The sequence below is a fragment of the Chrysemys picta genome, chromosome 3 (genome assembly GCF_011386835.1).
Source record: "Chrysemys picta bellii isolate R12L10 chromosome 3, ASM1138683v2, whole genome shotgun sequence".
In the NCBI taxonomy this organism is placed as follows: domain Eukaryota; kingdom Metazoa; phylum Chordata; order Testudines; family Emydidae; genus Chrysemys; species Chrysemys picta.
Window position 1 is genome coordinate 60,153,322 of NC_088793.1, and position 23,804 is coordinate 60,177,125.

A 23,804-nucleotide genomic window follows, 5' to 3' on the forward strand; every position below is an offset into this window, starting at 1 on the left:
ATCTACAGCTGTATTCATTGTGCCTTTTAATAAACTGATTAAGTGAAATGGCTACTCTTCCATTTAGCTCTCCTCCCTTTTCAGATGACTGCTAATCCACCTTCTGTGAGGAAAACTGTTCAGTGGAAAAGCAAGAGAGAAAACAAAGAAATGAAAGAAATTAAAAACACCCTAAAATTGTTGGCTCTGTTTCCTGTTCAGCAAATGCTGTGTGTGCAGCTCATATATAGAATGGATTACCATTAGCTTTTGGCATCATTCTGCTATGCAAAAGGTAATTCAGAAACAGACTAGGACCAAGAGAACTATTTGGGGAAAAAGAGAGAGAGGATTCCAGGATTTAATAACATTGGAACATCTGAATCAAACCTGAATGTTATTAAAGTTTCCGAGTTTCTGTCAGTGTTATACACTTCCTCTAGTGGTTTAATACTTGACTTTTCACAGCATTGGGAGGGCTAGTAAAGCAGCTCCATTCAGAGTCAATTCCAAGGAGCTCCCAGGCACACATGCTGCCTACTACTGTATTAATGCCAGCAGTTTTATACCTTCAGGATTTTGACTTCATTGCAGGGGTTTGAGAAACAAAGTATGTTTTAGGGCTGGGAAAATCTTTATGTCAGCCAACTACAGTGGGAAATGTGTGGGTCTGGATGAAGAGTACATCTGGTTATAGGTAAGAAAGCTCTATGTAAAACTGACTATTTATTCAAAATTCTGTATCCGCTGCTTTTATTGTATCTGGCTGTGACCTAAGAGCCCCTTAATCCCAACTGGTAAAGGGTCCACCATACTGTAACACATGCCAAGTCTGACAGCCTTGTTACTCCCAGCACACTGTTGTTATAATATGTATCTATAAGGTGTCCTGTAAGGTATCATTTGTAAACTGGTAACACACTGGTGCTGAAAATCATTGTCTGGTTGGGTACAAAGAGTTACGGATGTGTGCTGGAAATATGTTCTTAAAATGTGTTTGGGAGGCAGTGCATACATCCAGCCTGACCAAGCCTAGAGAAAGGAATATGAATTTGCCTGTCTGATTGGCTTGATTACATGCACAGGACAATGAAAGTACATTTACATATAAGGTAAATAAAGCCATTGAGCTAATGAGCGGAGTAAACAACTTAGTAAGTACGCTGGGGTCAGAGCCTGCACCCTAGGCTAATTTCCTGGCTCTTGAGGCAAAGAAAATGATTTTGGGTAATATAAGGGGAGAAAAAAGACATTCTAGTCTTGTTGGACATGGGGAACAGCACTCCCTGAGTCTGTGAAAGTTGGATCCTCTTGGCAGGAGTTGCTGATAACTTACTGTAAATGAGAAACTGTTTTAGGCAAAAATAGAAGTTGGTAGAATTAAGTTTCACTCACTAGAAAGTGTTTTGTTTTGTTTGCAACCATATCTTGTCTCTTTTTCTCTTGCTCAGTACCCCTCAAATCTCTGGTCTTCATTAACAAGCTTATTTTTTGTCAAACTAAATCAGTGTGGAATAGTAAAGTGAAGTGTGAGTCTTTGGCTAACCTAAGAGGTTGGAGTGTGTCTTTTTGGAGGCAGTGAACTTAATAATTTTTGGGAATATCATAGTGAGAGGGACTGGATGCTGAAGAGAGACTCTCTGGGGAACTTGTGAACTGGGGTTTGCTGACTGTTACCTGAAAGACAAGATTTAGACTGTCAGAGTCTTGAGTAGTTTGCTGGTCAGATTGTTGTGTCAGGGAGCTGACACATTGTCTAATCTCCAGCAAAGCTCTCCCTTGCTAAGGCTGGGTAACACACAGTAGCTCACAGGTCTGGGTGTCCTGAACAGAATATTGTTCTGGTACTAATAGGTATTATTTTTTGATGTCCATTTCAGACAGTGCTGGTTTATCATGTGAAGTCATTGGGTAGACTGATGGGTCAAGTATTCAAATTGAGGATGTGTTTGCAATGAAAACATAAGCAAGATGTGTTATGTAATTTTGTTATGCACATGCAGTGTGAATTAGACACACCTGCAGTTTAGACAAATGCTTATTATGCACAGTGACACAAGAGGTTTTAAAATTGGATTCAGATTGTTAATTTGGACTCAAGGTAAATAAAGCTGATCCTAGTGCAGTAAAGGTGGATTTGTCAGACACAGTTTAAGCAATTTGCCCAAGGTCACAGCTAGGAATTGACCCCACCTTGCAGATTCACTATGCAGTGTCTTAACCAGAAGACCATCTTTGCTTTCAAATGTTTAGAAATACTTTTTTGTTTTAACTCAGGATCAGCCCAAGCAGAAATCCAGGCTCTAAGCTTTGGATAGGTTTGAATTCAGATCTGGATCTTAAATTTACAGCACCTCTCTAGTTTTCACCAATATTTTAAATAGTTTCTAAAGGAGGGAGGGGAGTGAAGAGAACATTACATTAATCTTCTGGGAAACATTGCATTAATCTTCTGGGAAAACAAGAAAACAGATAAACGATATAATCTTCAAAACAGGGGACTTTTATGCAAGTGATTATAGAGAAATTGGATTTATCCCCATATATGGAAAGGACCACGTTCCTCCCACTTCTCTGCTGGCTGATATTGAAGAACATTCTTTATCTGATGTGGAGATAGTGTTTTGTGATGAGCACTCTGCCCCAATACATCAAAGGCCTACTCCTTTGCTTAATGCTAAACAAATGAGTAGGCCTACTGACTTCAATGGAAAACAGGGAAATAACAACATGGAGAGATTAAAATAACTGAACACAGGCCTAGAAGAACTCTTAGAACTTGGGAAAGATGAAGAGCAGAATTCACTCTGGACAATGTGTTACAGATCTTGGATGTGTTCAGCAGTAGTACAGTGATAAAGAGAAACCTAAGCTAGACAGTTGTCCCCTGCACACGTCCTGTCATACTGCTAGGTGCTCCTAGTTTAGGTGTCCATAGACTATTACATTAACCATCTTTATTACAGTAATGCTTAAGGACCCCCTCAGAATGGGGTCCCATTGTGCTAGGTACTGTACAAACACAGAGTAGTAAATGGCCCCAGCCCCAAAGATCTTGCAATCTAAATAGACAGGATAGATACAGGGTGGGGGAAGAGGTATAACAAGCAGTGTGCATAAGATGACAACAAAAGACATGTTAATTTCATAATTTTGCAGAGGGTTACATAGGAGAGGAAATTATTGTTTAGTATTATTTGTATCTTCTTACTGGGTATTCTTTAAAAAAATCACTTGCAGGCTGAGACAACTATGACTCGTTTGTGAATATACCTCAATGGGAGATGGCTAATGAGGAAAACATGCCAATAATAGTCTATCAAGATGTTTTCTATAGGATCATGCTAAACATTCAGTCAGAGACGGGGACACTATCAGTCAATGGTTTGCAGTGACATTGGATAGGACAAGGGTGTATTATGTCCCCTCTATTGTTTGCACCTGTTTATTGACTATGTAATGAGGAAAGAAACTCCAGAGAGCAACCAAGGAATTTTATGGACAAATGCTAAATCACAATCTGATGACCTTGTTTTTGATTATGGCATTGTCCTGCTTAGTTCAACACATCACTTAGTGGAAGAAAAGCCCCAGTTTTTGGCAGACACCACAAAAGAAGTTTGTTTGTTCATTAACAAAGGGAAGACAAAATATATGGCTATCAATGTCCTCAAAGCAACCATAAGAGTAAATGGAGAAATACTAGAAGAAGTAAAACATTTTACCTACCTAGGGAGTAAGATGTGCACTGACAGTGACACCATGCTAGATGTTGATCAATGAATATCAACAGCAGCAAATAACTTTCATAAACTTGAAAAGATTTTGAAAAATAGCATGATTGTCACTGACAAAAAACTATGAATTTTTAACACTGGTGTCATGTCGGTCCTTTATCGAGCAAAGTTATAGACATCTATAACAGAAATTGATAAGATGATTAACTAATTCCAAAATAAGTGCCTGCAAAAGATTCAGAGTTCACTGGAAAGGGTTTCTTGGAACATCAGAAATTCTAAGGAGAGTAAACCAACCTAAAGTACCAGATATGGTAAGAAGATAATGATCAGTATATTTACGATGTGTTTTAAGGATGCTACCAACCTGACTTCCACATCAAAGGATAACATGGACATCACCTGGAAAGAGAATAAGTGGGCAATCTAGAGAAACCAGCTAATTCCATCAGCATGACATTCAGAAGCCTGAATAGGCCAGCACAAGACCGAAATAAGTTGCAGAATCTGGTGGATGGTGCAGGAGAATAAAGAAAAGACAATAAGATGTTTTCAAAAGTATTCAGTAAGAAGAAATGACCAATAAAAAAGTGTAGTTGGTGTCTGGGCACCTAACTAGGAACAATAAACAAGTAGTTGCCCCCCAAAATAGGATGATATCACATATGCAGACTAACTATTCTGTACAAATCACATCCAGTAATTTTCTGGCTCCCTCTTTGGGACACTAGTTCCATAACACAAAAAGTGAGTTTTATAATATCAGACAACAGAAAAATGTGAAAATTTGTGCTTCACACATATGGGAATAAATGAAATGTCTTGATAATTGCTTACATAGAAGGTCTCTGATTTTAGAGATGTCAAAATCCACCTCCTCAAAGCCCACAGAGTCAAAGGCATTGATGGTGCTCATTTGTTCTCAGGATCAGGCCCTCTGTGCCTACGTAATTAAACCAGCGAGCCCCTCACCGAAATAGCACCACTGATTGAAGTTAATGGTGCTATGCCAATTCACAGCAACTGTGGAGCTGGCCCTAAGTGTTAGCTTGTTACCACCATTAACTAGCTAGTTCAAAGATCTGATAAGCTCTGGTAGCAAAGCCAATAAAGCTTGGAAGTGGTGCTTCATGGTTACCAACAGCTTTTCTTTTGTCCTTAAAAACCTCAAGGAAATTTAATTAAAAAAAGATTAATACAAGTATCAGGTTAAGATTGCAAGAGCAAGCCCTTTAATTCAGGTAAAATTGTAGATTCTGATGAAAGACAATTGTCAATAAGGTTGTTGCAGAAGGAATCAGCTACTTGTTTGCTGGATTAGTCTTGTACCCTTATACCCAGACAGTGAATTCCCTTGTACCATGGAGCAGACACCTAAGCCAATGACTCATGGATATGTTAAGATTCCTTAGTTCATGTTTCAAGGCAGGTCCTAAGGATTTAGCTAAGGAAATTTGGCTCCAGCTTCTATTTTCTTAGGCAAAGCAGAATCTCTCACTTATCCCTGGATCATTATTTATCATTTGTTAAGTGTTGACAATGCATATGACACCACATAAGACCCAGGCAGGATAGTATGGACTGGAAAATAAAAGCTAACAACTCACTTCTTTTGGTTAAGGCAACCATGAAGTAATCAAGAACGTTTAAATATAATGGTAGTGGCAGCAAATACCATGCTTGAATGCCGATGACTATATTTCAGGCTTCTGTACACAGTTTTGATTATAGAAGTGGTTTGTAGCTTTGAGGCACAAACCAATCTGTTAACACTACTATGTTATGTCAGCCAACCACCCTCTTCCTTACTTTTTCTTACTGCATTTGAAATTTATCACTACCCTCACAACAGAAAGTCTTTGCCTTACAGATTTTTTTTCTTTAAAGAGCATCTAGCAATAAAACTTGCACAACAGATCAACTGGTCCCAGCATGTTAAATATCAGACCTGCCGCATTTGTCATTTAACCAAGCTACCAGTACTTGCTCTAAGGGAAGATGCAGCTAAATGCTACTGTACTTGAAGGTTTGATTCTGAAAGGTGCTGAGCACTCCCAACTGCAAGCAACGTCAACTGGAGTTACGAGAACTCAGAACCTTGCAGGGTAGGACTCTGGTAGAGTAAACTTTTGTTCTGTGCCACTGCAGAACAATCTGATCTATTTGCAGGCTGTGCTGGATGTAGAAGACAGCTGTTGGGCTTCCCTCTAGGTCACTAGATAATGTTTTCACCTCTACATGGCCATCATTTTCCCTGTCTCCTTGGTGTCATACTACCCATCTAGAGTAGCAAGATGATAAAACATTAAGTCTTCAAGAAGATGTTACAATTTTCATTCTGTAAAGGTGGTAACTTTTCTCTGCTGAATTACTGAGTAGCTAGACAAGTTTGGGTTGCCATGGAGAAAATACTGGGCTGGCATGTCATTTCTCTCACTTTGGCCTTTTATTGCTTAAGAATTGCAGGACTAATCCCTTACATTGCCCTCATGTAAAAATTTAAAAAGCCACCAGTCAGCCACAAATGCTGTCACCTTCCTGTAAATAAAATATTATATATGAATTGTGGAAGAGAGACATTTATAAGCTTCAGATGGAGGGAGAAATGTTGGTGTGTTGATTCCTGGGGGAGTGAAGGTTAATAACAGGCTCTAACTCCTCTTGTGTGGAAATACATTTACTAGCTACTACGTAAGTACTACACCTGTAAGATTGAAAAGCATAAGTTTTGCCTGAGGCACTGGCCCATTTCTAACCGAGACCTTTCAATCTATGGACTTGTAAATAATCTAAAGGTAACAGACAGCTGATGAACGTTCTAAGCTCTTGCTAATATATTTCAGAATGAAAATCAGAGTCCCCCATTCAGTGAGCCAAGGGTGGGTTTCATTGCCACCACCTCAGTCCCACACTCTTCATCCACATAAAGCCAGAGTACTCAGGTTAAATTAATTTTATCCCAATGAGAGCAATTTCTCCCTCACCTCTTTTGTAGCTATTCTCTGTGTACAGACACAACCAGAATATTATTGCCATCTACTCTCCATTGCTCCAGGAAGCATATATTTATTCCCTATAATATTTCCTTATACACTGTTTCCTTCAACACTTTTGTCTTCTCAGTTCCTGTTCTCTGCCAGTCTTTTCAGTGTTTCTTTCAGTAACAACTGGGTGTATATTCTTAGCTTTGAGGAGGCCAGCGCAGGATTGCTCCCTCCAATATTCCCCAGTGCTTTGTCCTGTCTAGTTTTAAATGACTAAGTATTGGGGCTTCTACCACTTCCTTTGGGAGAACATTCTGGAGTCAAACAAATGTCACTGTTCAGAAATTATGCTTTTCCTTAAAGGAATTAGTTATTTCTTGAATCTACCCTACATGGTCAGAGTTATTTTTAAGAACAAATATTCTGGCCTAGCTTCAGCGTTTTGTACTTTTTTCTTTCCCTTTCTCTCTTTCCTTTCAATTTCACAATGTGGACCCTGTCTTCTTTAAAATATAATCTGAAAAAACATTTTTATTTATCTCCCTTGGTGTAGTTATTTAACTGGGTAAATGATATTGGAATACAGTGAATGTGAAAGACTCTATGCACAATAAAACTACTGTATTGTAATAATTTGTTTGGTGGCCGATATCTCCATTTTATTTTGGTCCATTTGGATACAGTTTTCACCTTTCTTTGGTCTTCCTCATTTTGTTATCTTCAAATTTGTATTTCTTGATTCATGCTCTTTAGGCATAGCCAGTCTTAGCATTTTTGGGGTAGGCCTATGAAATACTTTCTTTCTCCATCAACAAAAACAACTTCTGTACACTGGGATCACACTGCAATGCACAGATGTGGCTTTAGGATTTTGGGAAGGGTCAACAAGACGATTCTTTGTTTCTCCTCCATCCCACAGCTCAAATGATTCATTTTATATAAAGAGGAGCCATAGATTGTTGTGTTGTCACCAGCATCCTCTGCTGTAGAAGGAAAGGAGCCCAGCTAATAGTGCATAGTTGCCAATTTTGAAAAATGGTCTTCAATAATTTTCTCTCCCACATTGTTCTACTGTTTGCACCACTTATTCTAATACTTAGCAGCTATTCAGTGCTTTTCAGACATTAATCACCACAACTCCCCCTGGGGCTAATGAGTGTTAACCCCACTCTACAAAGGGGGAAAGCAAATCAGAAAGATCAAGGCTTAAAGGGGAGATTAAGGGCAGGTCTACACTATGGGGCTAAGTCAACCTAAGTTACACAACTCCAGCTACGTGAATAATGTAGTTGGAGTCGATGTAGTTTAGGTCGACTTATTGCGGTGTCTACACCGTGCTGGGTTGATGGGAGAAACTTTCCCGTTACTTACCTTGTGCTTCTTGTTCCAGTGGAGTACCGGAGTGGATGGGAGAGCGATCTGTGGTTGATTTAGCAGGTCTTCACCAGACCTGCTAAATCGACCCCCGGTGGATCGATCACTGCAACATTGATCCATGGTAAGTGTAGACATACTGTAAGTTACAAATGGGAGTTAGATGCCCTGCTGGCTTTCAGTGGGAGCTGTGCACCTCCTGTTGGTGCCTTTGAAATCTCTCACTAAGTTTACAGTGCCCACTCATTTTGCATGCCCAGAATTCAAGAATTCAAGGCCAGAATTTCAGGGGTGCTGAGCACCTGCAGCTTCCATGGACTTCATTTAGGAGTCAGAAAGGAACTTGAGGTGGCCCCAAGACAATCCAGGCAGGCCTAGCAAGGGGTTGTGCACCGGCTTAAGGGAAAGGGACAAATTTGCCCTTAATCAGGATAAGACTGAGAAGCTGTTGATAGGTTGAGGGAAGCAATCAGAAGAGATCACAGCAATTATATCAGCCACTCAGAGAAAGGATGTTCACCTACCAGTTGCTTTACAAGTTGGCAAGTGGGGGTCTTGTTGGGTGCACAGCTGCAGTAAGATGACTAGATAGCACTAGATTGCTCATTTCTGTTTACTTCTAGTATCAGGGGGTAGCCGTGTTAGTCTGTATCTACAAAAACAACAAGGAGTCTGGTGGCACCTTAAAGACTAACAGATTTATTTGGGCATAAGCTTTCGTGGGTAAAAACATGAAACGCGAGCATCCGAAGAAGTGAGGTTTTTACCCACGAAAGCTTATGCCCAAATAAATCTGTTAGTCTTTAAGGTGCCACCAGACTCCTTGTTGTTTTTGTTTACTTCTAGTCAGCAAGTTCTGCCCTTTGTTTTCGGATGTGACTGTACTTTTCATTATCAATACCACCAGATTAGATTACTGCAAATGAGTTTTATATGGAACTGCACCTTACAGCTATTGAGAAGGCTGCTGCAGAATGTGGCTGCATCCTTGTTAATTGAAGTGTCTTAACAGAGCACAATACACTGGTGGTTTGATGACTGTATTGGCTGCCTTTTGGTTTCTGAGTGGAGCACAGGTTGTTGGATTTGCTCCATAATGTCCTAAATAGAATCTTCCTACCTGAATGACTCTCTCTTTCTCCTGGTGCCGTATTGCTGCAGTTGTAATCAATTAAGGTGTTGGAGCTGGAGCCCTGTTGTTTTAAAAGAGACAAGGTTGCAGAAAGGGCATTTTCCATGAGGGGCCCTTGATTGTGCAACTCCCCTCCTTGCTCCAAGATAGTCCATGTGTATTGACCTTAAGAGCATGCTGTAATACCTATCTATTTTTTTCTGGCATTGGTTAGTGGACAGGGAGTGGGAGCTGCGGTGCTCTATTTTTTCCTCACCTGTTGTGCGTGCATTTCAGTTTTACTAATTTCCATTCTTCCCAGTCTGATGCAGATTTTAAAGCTGAAACATGAATGGAAAGATTCCAACAGAACTCTAGTAGTTTTTTCCAGTGAAATGGCATTTTATATTTTTAAAGATGTTTTAAATAAACATGATTATTAATAAAGATAGTCCACAAATTAAAACCATAAGACATTTTTGAAGAATGAGTAAGTACCATCCACTCCATCAAATATTTTCCCTTCTGCTTTATTCCCTGCACTGTTCTATCTGGTTGTTTCATGTATAGCTTTAATACTTGAGTCGGAGCATTTATATCTATTATGCCAGTATTTGACAGTGATAATTAAAAATGCATTCTTTTCATGGTTTAAGAATCTGAAGTTATGTAGATTTAGCATGGCAACTAAACTTCTAATGCATTTAATGAAATAGAAAAAATTATGAAGCCTTCATTTGAACAAGTGACTTCCTATTAATGTAGCTTTTTAAAACAAACAGCTTTTGAGGTGAAATCCTATCCCCACTGCAGTCAGTGGATGTTTAGCCATTGACTTCAAAAGGGCCAGTTGTTCACCCTCAGTGTGTATGTTACTCTTAATGGGTCCAAAATCCTGACTGTGGATACATTCAAGCAACTCCCATTAGAGCACACAGAAGTTGTACATCCTATTTGAAGGCATAACTGGCCCAGTGTGGACATGTAATATTTTCTAACACCAATAGCAGCAAGAACAGAAGCCTAATTTGCATAGATTCCAAAGCCATAAGTGACCATACTGATCATCTAATCTGACCTGTGTAACTCAGACCATAGAACTATCCCAAAATAATTCCTGTTTGAACTAGGTCATATCTTTTTTTTAATGTTCCAAACTTGGTTTTAAAATTACCAGTGAAAGAGAATCCATCAGAAGTGCTGAGAACCCACATCTCCATTTTCCCCTTATTTATTTTGATTTATACAAACTCAGAGAAGAGAGCAGCCATCTAATGCTGAGTGCCTTTGACTAACACCAAAATATACTAAAATACAAAGGCCCACCGTTCCCCCAGATCAACTCAAATATTCAGCAACAGCATAAATATAACTGAAATGAATTCATGCCACACAACTCCAAGAGAACCCCACTATCATTAAACAGTCCTATCCCATACCCTTCTCCTCATAGGCAAGGAAGAAAGCTGAGCCTTGCAGAGGCTAACAATTTGAACTGTTATAGACTTGGGGGGGCGGGGGGGGGGAAATGAGTCTTGGGCCCTCATAGGGAATACCTTATAAAGCCACATATGGAACATACCTAACTAAGAGACTAACTTCCTCCCCATGACATACTGCCAGAGTTGGCATTAGTAGCAGTGCCTGCTCAGAAGCCCCATCGGTACATGAAAACGGGGGAGCTTAACATCAGTCAAGAATCCAACAGGCAGCCAGTTCCGATTGTAGAGCGCAGGTTGGGTATGTTCCAGTGGAAAAGCACTGCTGAAGAAGCAGGATGCTGGATTCTGCATCAGCTGCAGTTTCTGAGTACATTAAGAATGGAGCCCTAAGTGAATAACATTGCAATAGCCTAATCTCCAGATGACAAAGGCACAAAGGACAATTGCCAGATCCACATCCAAAAGAACATCCAACCTCTTAGCCATCCACGGGGGAAAAAAGCATATTTGGCTGTAGTTGTTTCTTGATCATCTAGTAGCAGCCAGAAGTCTAACCAGACTAGGGTGACCAGACAGCAAATGTGAAAAATCGGGACACGGGTTGGGGGGTAATAGGAGCCTATATAAGAAAAAGACCCAAAAATCGGGACTGTCCCTATAAAATTGAGACATCTGGTCACCCTTAACCAGACTCCCTAGACCTCAAACACAGTCAACAAAGGATGGGCAAACACCTGTAATAAAAGGGCAGAAATAACCACAATAACCCTGCAACCAACCAACATCAGCTAGTCTCAGCTGGTTCACCCTCATCCATGTGCCTACACATGGAGTAATGCAACTGACAGCTCCAGCCAGGTCAGAGGAGATACAGATATGGAGGAGTTGATCATCAGCATATTGAAGTCAGTCCATACCATGCATCCTCGCTAATCTTCCCAGTGGCCCCATAAAGAGTCAAAGCCATTGGGAGTTGCAGTTCACTGCACCTCTGAAACTCAGAAATGATGTGAGAAAGCCTGGCTCTGTTGACGTCAATGGCAAAAGTCTCACTGGGGGTTTTGCCTGAGAAAGGCCTGCAAGAATTTATACCTAAGCTCTTGTGGGTGAACACAGCAACATAACACATATGAAAAGCACATCCCATTCATTAATTATGAGCAGCAAAGCCACAAGTGAGCAGTGTAGGTCACTCCAAATGAGCGGCAATAGAATCTTTAGCCCTTATCATGAGTAAAAAATGAGTGATCTGCAGTGGTAGTTATGACATATGGCCTCAATGCAGACAGGGGTTGCCAGTCACTTTCTGTTTGAAATCTAACATTCTTACATTATACTGCCTGCTCAAAGCTATCTCATAACCCCAGTGTATCAAGGCTGCTTGGTAAGTAGGGCAGGGAGATGTGAGCATATAATACCTGTACTCCAGTGTCTTCCTGGCTTCCTTTTCTCTTCTAAATGATATTTAAGATAACAATGGTACTTTATAAAAGCCTAAATACCTTGGGACTCAGCAGTTCCTGCAACTGCCTCTCCTTCTGCAGCTGTTGCACTTGGCTGGAGCGCTTTAGCTGTCAGTCCCCAGAGTTGAACTCCAGGTGTTGGGTGCTATTCCTGGTAGACAGCTCTCTTCTTTGGAACTTGATCCTGCTTAAGGTGTAGCTAAAGTCAGAGTTTTACAGCATTCGGCCACAACACATCTGCTTAGTCTGGAATTTTAATCAACAGAGGATTTCTTTTCAATGTCAATAGGATGTAGGGATGTCAAATTTTGTGTAACCAGATTAGCCCTTTGTAAGTAAAAAAAAAAAAATTAGTTCTTTGTATAATTTTTATAGGGACTTTAAAATTAATAATTAAGTACTATATGTATAATGTGCCATGGGGTCTACATGTATGACAAAATACCATGCAAATCACACTTCTTTTTGGGTATTTTGCTTTAACAAAAAGCAGTTGAAAGAATTTTCCCGCTTTTTGCCTATAAATTTGTTCACCTATTTTTAGTGTTAAGAGTTATGGAGGAGTGACTAATTCTGGGCAAAACTAAAAATATACTTTCTGTGTTTGGTATTTTCAAGGCAATAATGCTGGATTCCCCGTCTCCTTGAACTCTCTTATTTGCATTGACTATTTTCTCAGGGATTTAGCAAGAAGCTGCACCAACTGCAACATTTGCGTATTCAGGGTATTTGCCCTCTTTCTTTTCCCAAGCCTTTAGAAAGATCCTTTCCAATTTGATCCCTGTGGGAGTGATTACTGGGAACTTATCAAGTAATAAAGGGTCTTGTGTTTAAACATCTACAGCATTTGCCTTTGGGCTTGTGGTCACCTGGCACACTGCCCATTGGTTAAATGGTACGGATTTACAGCAATTAAGACAATCTAAAGTGATGGCTGTTATTCACCCCATTTAAAGGTCCCTATTAGCCTCTAATCTGCAAATCTTGGTATGACATTGATTTCTGCACTAAGCTCTCTTTGTAAATGTGTCCTCAGAACGTTCACATTTAGCACTGTGAGAGAGGAAAAGAGCACACAGACAGTAGCCTCACTTAACCTGTGTACTACCCATCAAACAGTTTTAATAAGGCCTCTAGTGATGGCAAAATATTTTAGCTCTCAGTCTGCAGAAATAATTAGAATGCCCTGCTGTTGTAGGGATGGGAGCCAAGCAGCAAAGACAATCTGTCTTTGAATACAATGAAATGCAAGTGTCCTATTCTGAAGGCTACAGTGAAATTCAAAAGATGACAATTTAAGTGCAAATGGACTGTCTTGTGGAGCGGGTGGCCTGGAATACTGGAGAGCTTTCCAGCCTGTACTGATCAGTTTCAGACCTTCACTGACTTTGTCCAAGAGAATGCTGGTCTGGTACATTTTAAGGATATTTGTGACCAAGCTTTTTAGGATCACTAGTATAACATAATTGCTGATAAAAATAATAGGTGCAAATTCGAATTGGTATAATACTATGCCTGGAATGAACAGAACAAATGAGTGACATAATGAAAAGCTGAGAAAATTTACGTGTCCCCAGTGTGTGTGGGGACTTCACATAAAAAAAACTTGTCTCTCTATCATATTTAATACATTTTCAAATAAACTCAGGACCCAGATCTTATTCACTTGTTGCCTTCCTTTCACTGAGAAAGAAATTCGACAGTTGCTCTGAGTTAGAGGCTGAGGGTAGCCCTCCTGCCTAGCTCATCACAACCCTTTGTTCAGTCTAACAGCTTTACCACAGCCAAATTCTCCTCAGCTACAGAGGTGTGGAGAATTAGTCCTCAATCTTTTCTTTCCTGGGTTCAAATAAATTAAGCAACAAATGCACAACAGGCATTGACAAATATCACCCGGTATAGCTTGCAGGAGAGAAGAGCGAATAATCCACAGTACTTTCTGTGAATATTTACTCAGATTTTAAGTGAATTCAATTTGACCATGCATAAGTTTCTTTTGGATTCACTTTCCAGAAACATTTGAATTACTGAATTATACTGTGGTAAATGTTCATGTGTTGGTTTACCAACGTATTTGTTTCTGTGCTCACCTAAAATCTGGGAACAGAAACAATACCAGATAATGACTTATCTGGCCACCAAAATTAATCTTGAATTCAAAATACCCAGAATCATTCTGTTGAGTGAAAAATATTAGTTGAATAAATTTGAAAAATAATAATTTTTGAAGAAAACATGATCTGTTCAGTGATATTCCACAAGATGAAAGAGAAGCTAAATTCATAATATAAATTATATGTTACAAATTATTCACGCTGGGATTTTATACACCATAATATCTGAGTACATCTCTATTGCTCAGATTTACTGGGCAGATGAGTAATGGGATGTAAGGTCTTTTTTATAATCCATACTGTAACTATGTTACTCATTTAAAATAGAGATTCTGTAGGATTCAAACTGAAAGTTGCAGAGGGCAAAAACAAATTGGTGAATCAAGGCTTTCCTGTACATCCTGTTCCCCCAGAACAATACAACACTAGCTACAACCATGTGTAGACACCATTGTGGCTTGTAGGTTTCTCTGACCAGTGTGTGGACAGGGATTGTCCTTCCTTTAATTGTGTTATAAAACTATGCACAGACTACTACTACTAATTATCACTTCTATGAAGCCTCACAATGTTTCACTAGCATTAATGAATTATGCCAAAACTGTGGCAAAGAGTTAAAGTAGTATTGTCCCCATCTGAGAGTGGGGAAACCGAGGCACAGAAATGAATGACTTACCTAAAGTCACACAGCAAATTGTGTGATAGAGCCAATAATAGAACCTTATTTCCCCAACTCTCATTCCTGGACCTGAACCACTATAAAGTCTGCTTCCTTTCTCAAGCATAGACTTAAGTGTGGTTTTACATTTTTATAAGAATGCCTCTTCTCTCTCACTAATTCTTGTCCACAGACCTCAGGGAAACCATGTCAGAATTCAGCTAGCAGCAACCATGTTTTAATAGTTAGCATGTTACAGTTACGGTTAGCATGGTTCTTCTAATCCCACTGTGAACAAGGCTGTAGATTCAATACTGTAACTCAACAAGTGATATGTATGCTAAGTAGGGCTTAAAGATATCAAAAGTTTTCACTGCAAGTAACAACTTCAGTGCCACCGGCATGACTGAACTTCCTACTAAACCCCCCAGATCAGATACAACAACATAACAACATACAGGACAACAACTTAATGCTCAGGGCTTGTCTAAATGGCCCCACAGTTTGGATTAGTGTGTGAATTTCACAGGCGTAATTGTAGGCCAGTGGAATTCAGCCTGAAAGCCTGTCTCCAAAGTGTAGTTGCACTGAACAGCTTACAGGAAATGTGAACACTAGCACATAAAGCCATTGTAGTCTCACATGAAAAATGAGGGTTTATTCCTTGCTGTGCACATTAGGCTCATGTCCAGCTTGCTTTGCTTCTTCTCTCAGATTATTGTAGTCAGGTGCAGGAGAAAGACACGGCTGACATAATTACTGAGCTCTCTGGGGTGGACCAGCTTTAAAGCAGTCATGTAAAAAGAGCACAGAAAGTGGCATTTGTCTCAGAAGAAACACAGGGAGTGGTTGGATCTTTCCTTTCCATCTTTTCGTGACTAGGAAAATCGCTAGTGGGAAAACTGCAGCTGGAAGAGGAAGATGGAGGAAGAAAAGAGCACTTTGTAAAGCAAATGCATTAATCACCCCTAGGGATGGGAATGTGCAGCTCAGAAGGGGAGAGCAAAGGGAAAAGATGACTTTAATTAGAAATGGATTTATTAAATCATGGCTCAAAGGGAGAGACAGTGCCTGGGAAGGAAATGTGCAGCTGTGAGCAGGCTGGCAATAAACGTTGGGAATTTTTATTTTAATATGTTTTTCTTGGGTCTCAAAAGAGAGACCCGGGTGATGAGGGGACATTAAACAGAAAATGATAGATTTTAGGGTCTGTCACTGTCGGAGAAAAACAGAGTCCTCACTATTTGTTTAGGTATAGCAAGTCAGATGCTTTATTAACTCTCACAATTGCACAGAGGGAGAGAGCTAAGCAGGTCTCTCAACAGGTAAACAATTACAGCAAGCATTTATACCTTTTGTTACAGACAATAATGAGCAACAGTTGCATTTTGTTTATACATAGGTCATTCTGATATCTTGTTTTGCTCACTAATGTAGACTCTTAGTCTACATTCCATATTATCTACACAAGGTCGCAACAACTTCTCACACAGTTCTTTCCCACTCGCCTCACACATTCCTCGCTTCTACAAATCTCACGTTATTAGGGTTACAGTTAGCCTAACTCTTGCTAACAAACTGTCATGCATTGCATCCCCTTCCTGTCAGTTCTTTCTCTGCTTCCACAACCCCCCCTTTTGTACTACTAGTACAACAAACATTTTCAAATCTCTATTTGCATTAAATCTCGGAATTCAGATTCTACATCAGATGCTTCAACCTTAGGGGTTTTGATTGGATGTAATGACAATGCATGATGAGCATGGACATGAAAGGTATTACTATTATTACGTCCTTTACAACAACAATAACATACTTCTACACTAGCTAACAACAACACAAGCAATAACATTCCCATAGCGATAATACGATGGGGTTGTTGTACAATCTTAGTCATATAACACAATACATCATACTTAGTACATAAGGTGGATACTCTATAAGCTGTCTGAAAGGCATACTTTTTAACTTGATACATATTTTGAAGCATGTGAATTTGCCCTTGTACTTCAGAGATTTTCTGAACCTCTGGTAACAGTGAAAGCAAATTTTGAAATCCATCAGGTACTAAATTAGTCCAATTAAAGGGTATCTGGAACCTAAGGACTACTTGCAAAATTCTATCTGCAGGCCAGTAAATAATATGATTGCCTGCAGTGGTAATGAGATTAAAATGTATGTCTTGCAATGTGGTGGCTTTAACATACACACAGTTATCATTAGCTTAAAAAATAAGTGTCCTGTCAGGGTAGTTCCTTGTCCCCTACCCTCCCAGCAAACGTAGTCATGAAGAGTAACAACTTCTCCTGGCTTCAGTTTACGGATACACTGAAGCTGTGGGGGTTGTAACGGCCAAAATGTCCATTGACTCCCTAACCCCATCCAAATGTCAGATGTAATCCCAGGAGCACTGACTAAAAATCGATTGGGCATACCAGGTGGTCTAATTTCCCAGATGTCTCGATGAATTACCCAATCCCATATGCATCCTCCCCATGGACCCGGCAGGATACGGTATGTGGGAGCCCACACCCCCTGTACCGGTCCATATGCTTGGAAGGAGCACTGAGAACGTCCGCACTTCCACCCAGAAAGTTTCCAAGTATGTCTCCATGGCCACAGATCAGATGGTACTCCTGATGTGTCTGTAAGGGCAGTGGGTCAAGCCTGGTGCTCTAGATCATTCCGAATGGCCATTTGCTGGTCCTTCAAGAAATCCTGAATCTCTGAGCATGCTAGATCCCACTGCAATGCCTTCCCAGCCTCAGTGATATTCAATACCATCTCTGTCAGCAACTTCTGGGTCATTGAACTAAGGGCGGAAATAACATGTAACTCATCAACTCCAGCCTGTACCTGGGTTAGTTGTGCTCCAGAAACAAGGCCAATGGCCTTCTCTAGTTGCCCCAATTTCTCATCATGTTCTTGGTTCTTAAAAATATTCCACACTGCTGCTGCACTATTGGCCCCATCCCACAGGGATCCAGTCAAGTCACTCTTCTTTCTAGAGGAAATAACCCAAGCCCTCTGTTATGCTAATCTAATGGCAGCCCCCTGTGAGCAATTATAAATTCTTGGGGTTCATTGGTAGTGATATCATATACTTTTATCTCCACTGATCCATTCAATTGTTCGCTTATATGGGATATCCTGAACTTTAAAAATATATTTTTTCAAACAATATTTAAATAAATCACTAAAGTGTGAAGGCCTTAGTCATTGGTTTTATCAAATATATGGCATTGTCTGTATTTGGATGTGTTACAGGGGTAATAGTGTAATGGAGGAGATGGCAGGGGCAATGGCAACAAGGTGCCTTTGGTACTTATCATTTAAAATCCAATTAGGGAGGGCAATACATGCTGAAGGACTTATCCAAAACACAGGGCGCAGCCTGTAGAATAAACCCCAAAATCCAATCAATACCACGTTCCCAAGCATGGGTCCCACAAGTTTCTTCCTGCCAGTGTATAATTCTTTGTTTCTTCACCAGGGTCAGTTCTTAATGTCTCTTGTAGTCAGGAATCCCTGGACTTTGTGGTTTCAATTAAGCAAGTGTTCCTTCTTCTCTTTTCCTGAAACAGTGTGGTTTAGCATCATACAGGGGAGAGGTTACTAGCACATCACCCTGTAATGGTTTTGCTTCTTCTAGAAAAATCCAGAGGCACAGTAGGTCTGTCAGTGGACAAGGGAGAGGTTACTAGCACTTCACCTTGTCTTTTTTTTTCTTTCTTTCTTTTTCCTGCTGTCCAGAAGACACAGCAGAGCTAGAAGGAGAAATAGGCTTATCATCAGTCGGAGAGTCCTCCCAAGGTGGAGGGGTCTTTTTACAGTGAGAAGCATGGGTCCAGGCAGGTAGTCCTTGGCACTTCACAGTGGTGGTGGTGGTTAACAGGACTTGGAAAGGGCCTTTCCAGTGTGGAGCCAAAGCAGTCTTTCGTTGATGGACTTTACGTAGACTCAGTCTCCTTGTTTCAATGAATGGCAGGGCTGCTAGGGTCTTTGGGTAGCACTTCTTTTATCTGTGAGAAAATAAACCTAACACATTTCATTAATGCCTGGCATTAATGAATGTTTTGCAGATCTCATAGTTGCTTGGGCACATTCAGGCCCCCCTTTTCTTGGCTATCAGCCAAGTCTTAGCTGTGGGCAGTGTCCTTGGATGGTCCCAGCATCTTATCTTTGGACTGAGCTTGCTAGCTATTTTTTTCCTCAGTTAACTCATTCTGTTCTTTTTCCTTCTCCCCTTCTTGGCTTCTTTTAACCTACAAAGGAAACTTCCACTCTTCACTTATACACCTTTTCCCAACAATGAACACATACACATTGCCATTATACAATACATTAGTCTTATTATTCAATGTATGCCATGTACACCCTTCCAGTAAAATAACTTTATTACAGAGCTTTGGAGCAACAAACCAGGACAAGCACACCCACTTTTGAGGAGTCCACTCGGTACAACCTCAGGTGTCCAATAGCTTTCCTCCCTCCCCAGCCCTCTGGCTAGAAATCTGAAGTAGCCAGAAGGATCCCATGGGCATATGGGGAGTGGGTTAACCTTCCATGTCCTTGCTTCCAAAGACTGTTGGTATGCAAATTTTAACAACAATTTTTTCAATTAAAAAAAATCTGGCCAATGAAGTTTCTTTTTCTTACTTAAGCAACTGTATTAGACTTTAGTATATCACATTTTCCTGATTTATCCAAACACTTTTTGTATTCCAAGTTGAATAAAAACAAGTATCTGCTTTTTGATTTAACCCTTCTATTTAATTTTGAACTAGACTGTCTTATGAAAATATTAAACCCAACAATTCTGGCCACAAGACAAACACCACAAGACAGGACAAAGAACACAAAAATAATTCCTATTGTACCAGTAAATGCATGGTACATTGAATGCTGTTCAGCTGGCATCCGTTTTCTCTGATGATCTGAAAGACAAAAGAACAGAGGTCTACCCCTTCTGGGTAGTCAGTCATTGCTTAAAATATTTCCTTTATATACACACATACTCTTGTTGATTTTAGACAAAACAGAGGAATTACCCCATATTTCCTTGTATTTGTTTCATAGGCAGCCCAGGTTTCAGTGGCTTCTACCTTATTAGTTAGAAAATTGCATTAATACAGATGCTTTCTGGCTTGCTTCCAGATCCAAAGCTATCCACAGCTTAAAAATTCTTATGTAAAAAGGGACACAATTAACTTTCCCAGACTTTTGATTGCCTTTTACTTCTAACTCCTGCTTTCAAACACCCAGTGATCTGAAAAGAGACAACACAACCTATATTTACCTCTGCTACAATATACACTGCACATGTTCTGGGGAAAATGCACATCCTCTCCACAATTCAATTTCCACAACACTAGCCACATCAATTTCTACACAAGGTGTAACTGTTTCTTTTGTGCTTACAAAATCTCCCTGCACCCCTAGTAAAGTGACAGCTCGACCACACAGAGCCAGGGGCACTGTCCTTCTCTCTCTTTTTACCAGATCTTTTATCTGCTATTTTGTTACCCAAAAACAAATTCAAATCTTTATTCTTTCCTGAACACTGGGTAAAGGCCATTTACTTACTCCTTTCCTTCCACTATGCCCTCAAAGTTTCCAACCTGTTCTCCAATCTCTCTATCTATTGCCTGCCCGCTTGGGCCCGATCCTGCTTTTCTCGCTGAACCGTCCCTTCCATGGGCACCAGCTTTTTCACTACCAATTTAGATAGGAGGGTGGGCTTCTCAACTAGCCCCCACCCTTCCTGGTCTCTTCTCTTAAACATTCTTACTCACAAGGCTACCCGAGTCCTCCCTCGTGAGGCTTGCCACTTGGGCAAAACGCATGACCCATTGGCATTTAACTATTCAATTTTCTCTTGTGGCAAACACACTGCTCTTACAGCATATGCAAACACAAATGGTTAAATTCTGACAAGTCCCTGAAGGACCGGTACTTGCTTAGCCAGTGCTTCCTTTTCTGCCTGGAAGTCCTGTCTCAAGGCTTGCAACTTGCCCTGGGCGTAGGTTTGAGTTGCTGCCTGGTTCATGATCTATGCTCTTAATTGCTCAATTCTAGTTATCAAGTACACAACTCTTCCCTTTTCTCCAACTTCTCTATTGCCCAGTCCTGCTACGACTGGGGTAGATCCACCTGACACCCTTCCCGGTCAGCCGGGGTGGAAAGAGGAATGCTAAATCCTTCTCCGGTTCTCAGACTTACTGCGGCTGAGAGTCGGCACACTTTCATACTCACACACGTACGTCCAGACTGGCCACGTCTGTGTATAACGTTCAGAGAAGGTGCTGTGCAATCTCCAACTTGCTTCCTCTCTTGGGAGGGCAGTTCTTTTACACCCTGAGGTCTCCTGGGGCATCTTTTCAGTGATTCCAGTCCAGGCCGGCTGCCTGTGGCTTCTTCAGCGTCCCCAAACCAGGCCAGCTCCAGGGTCGCAAAGGCAGACTGTTGGATCTCACTGGACAGTTAAGCTTTGCAAATGTAATCTCAGCACTGTAACTTGTATTGCCTTTGGTTTGACTATGTCTATATTTTTTCACAGTCAGCTGGGGCTGAAAGCAGTTTTTCTTTGTACTTAGCCTGGTCTGCATTGATTCTTGACCTTGAACGCAGATTAACTTTCTCTTTATCTCTGGACCAAGCTGAATTTCAAATTAACCCGTTCCTTTCCTCAATAGACAAATTGCTCCCATTGTGTGTCAGAGGCTTTTTGGTGATTAAAAGCTCCTCTGAGATGTATGATCTTATCTAGATTGAAGGTACCTTCTAGTGGGCATTGTTTAGATGAATTTTCACGCGTGTAATGATTTCAATTCTCTAAATACCTGCAGGTTTTAGTACCATAATGTACGTACATGAAATAAGCTGGGGTACCCTTAGTGGGTGAGAGGGAATCCTTAGACTGTCCCCCACCCATTTTCCAATCACACACACAGGGAGGAGGATGCCCTGTCCGCGCTAGCGGCACATAAACTAAGGATCTCTCCCTACAGGGTATTCACACAGGAGAGACTAACGAGGATGGCCACGACCCTCCTACACCTCCCTTCAGCAAAGAGCGTCGGCTAGTCTCAGAGAGACGGCGCCGCTTACTCTGTTGCATCCAGTGAGATGATCAGACTGTCAGTGGCTCACACGGAGAGGAAAAGGGGAGGGAAGATGGGTTCACACACTCCTAGACCCAGGTAGCCTCCTCGCCGGACGATGCCAGGCCGAGATAGCCCACCGTGGGTCGGATCTCCTAAAAGATCCTCTAGTTACCGGGCTTGCATTAGAGTAGTTCTGGTCACGAGCCAAAAGACTTCGCAGAGTACTCTGGGCGTCTTCCGGTAACACTCAATTCACACTGGTGTACACACACACACAAACACACACACACCAAGGCCTTATACCAGGTACTACTCCTAAGTACCTCCAGGTACTATTCCCAAGTACCTCGATGCATCACTTGAGGCGGTAAAAACCCCTCTTGAGGCAGTAACAACCCCTCAACACAGGTGCAAACCCTATGCACCTAGCATATGCATACAGGGGGCGGCAAACAATTCCCCTATTACGCCGCTCAGCATCTGACCTTGCTGCACAGTCAATAAGTTCGGATGGTGTGAGCCCAACAGGGACAGACGGCCCCACGGACAGTCCTCCTCCGACACCCCAATAGAGATTTCAAAAGGTCTCCTACCTCTATTGTGGCGCCATGGGGTTCGAAGGGGAACGATCCGTAGCAGCTGCCGGTGCCTCTGCGGGCGTTGCCATCCCGGACGAGCCCCCAAATTGTCGGAGAAAAACAGAGTCCTCACTATTTGTTTAGGTATAGCAAGTCAGATGCTTTATTAACTCTCACAATTGCACAGAGGGAGAGAGCTAAGCAGGTCTCTCAACAGGTAAACAATTACAGCAAGCATTTATACCTTTTGTTACAGACAATAATGAGCAACAGTTGCATTTTGTTTATACATAGGTCATTCTGATATCTTGTTTTGCTCACTAATGTAGACTCTTAGTCTACATTCCATATTATCTACACAAGGTCGCAACAACTTCTCACACAGTTCTTTCCCACTCGCCTCACACATTCCTCGCTTCTACAAATCTCACGTTATTAGGGTTACAGTTAGCCTAACTCTTGCTAACAAACTGTCATGCATTGCATCCCCTTCCTGTCAGTTCTTTCTCTGCTTCCACATCACTTTAACACTACTATTGGACAACACATTGGGTAGGAAGAAAAGCCTATTTGAAGGTGGAGTGTTGTGTGAGTCCAAATATGGGAGGCCCCTAGAAGTTGGCACACAGGGTGATGATAATGATGGGGCAGGACCAGGGCATGAGGATCCCAGCAGAATGTGGAATGCCTCAATTGCTTTGCAACCTGCGTAGAAGGATTCAGAGTAGCAGCCATGTTAGTCTGTATCTGCAAAAAGAACAGGAGTACTTGTGGCACCTTAGAGACTAACAAATTTATTAGAGCATAAGATTTCATGGGCTACTGCTTCCGAAGAAGTGGGCAGTAGCCCACGAAAGCTTATGCTCTAATAAATTTGTTAGTCTCTAAGGTGCCACAAGTACTCCTGTTCTTTTTGCGTAGAAGGAGAAGTCCTTCCCTCCTGCCCCTGCTGACAAAGCAGCATACAATGGCTAATTCAGGATGTGTGCTACTGACCAGGACTTGGACAATAGTGTTTTACATTAACTACTGTAATTAATCTCACAAACCTGCTGAAACATGGACCTTCTCTATATTGGAATTCACACCACTCAGCAATTGGTTTAATTGAACTGGTGCTAGCCATGGTTTACCCAAGCAAAGACAAACAATGGTTAGCACTGTCCTGCATCATCAGGCAATCTCTGTTCAGAGAAGAGGTTAACTGTCATTAGCTGAGCTCTCATTGAGCTTACATAGTATAATGAGACTGGTTTAC

General features: G+C 41.1%; 1 long non-coding RNA gene across 2 annotated transcripts; it reads right to left on the reverse strand.

Annotated features, from left to right (window-relative positions):
* Window positions 1-16,105: 16,105 nt before the first annotated feature.
* LOC135982248 (uncharacterized) lies at window positions 16,106-23,276 on the reverse strand. 2 transcript variants are annotated; one of them, XR_010599489.1, is made up of 2 exons: window positions 21,126-23,276; window positions 16,106-20,131 (listed from the first exon to the last, which is right to left on the reverse strand). It is a non-coding gene; the product is annotated as an uncharacterized LOC135982248 (long non-coding RNA). The 2 variants fall into 2 exon arrangements; XR_010599488.1 differs by having other exon boundaries at window positions 21,118-23,276.
* Window positions 23,277-23,804: the final 528 nt, after the last annotated feature.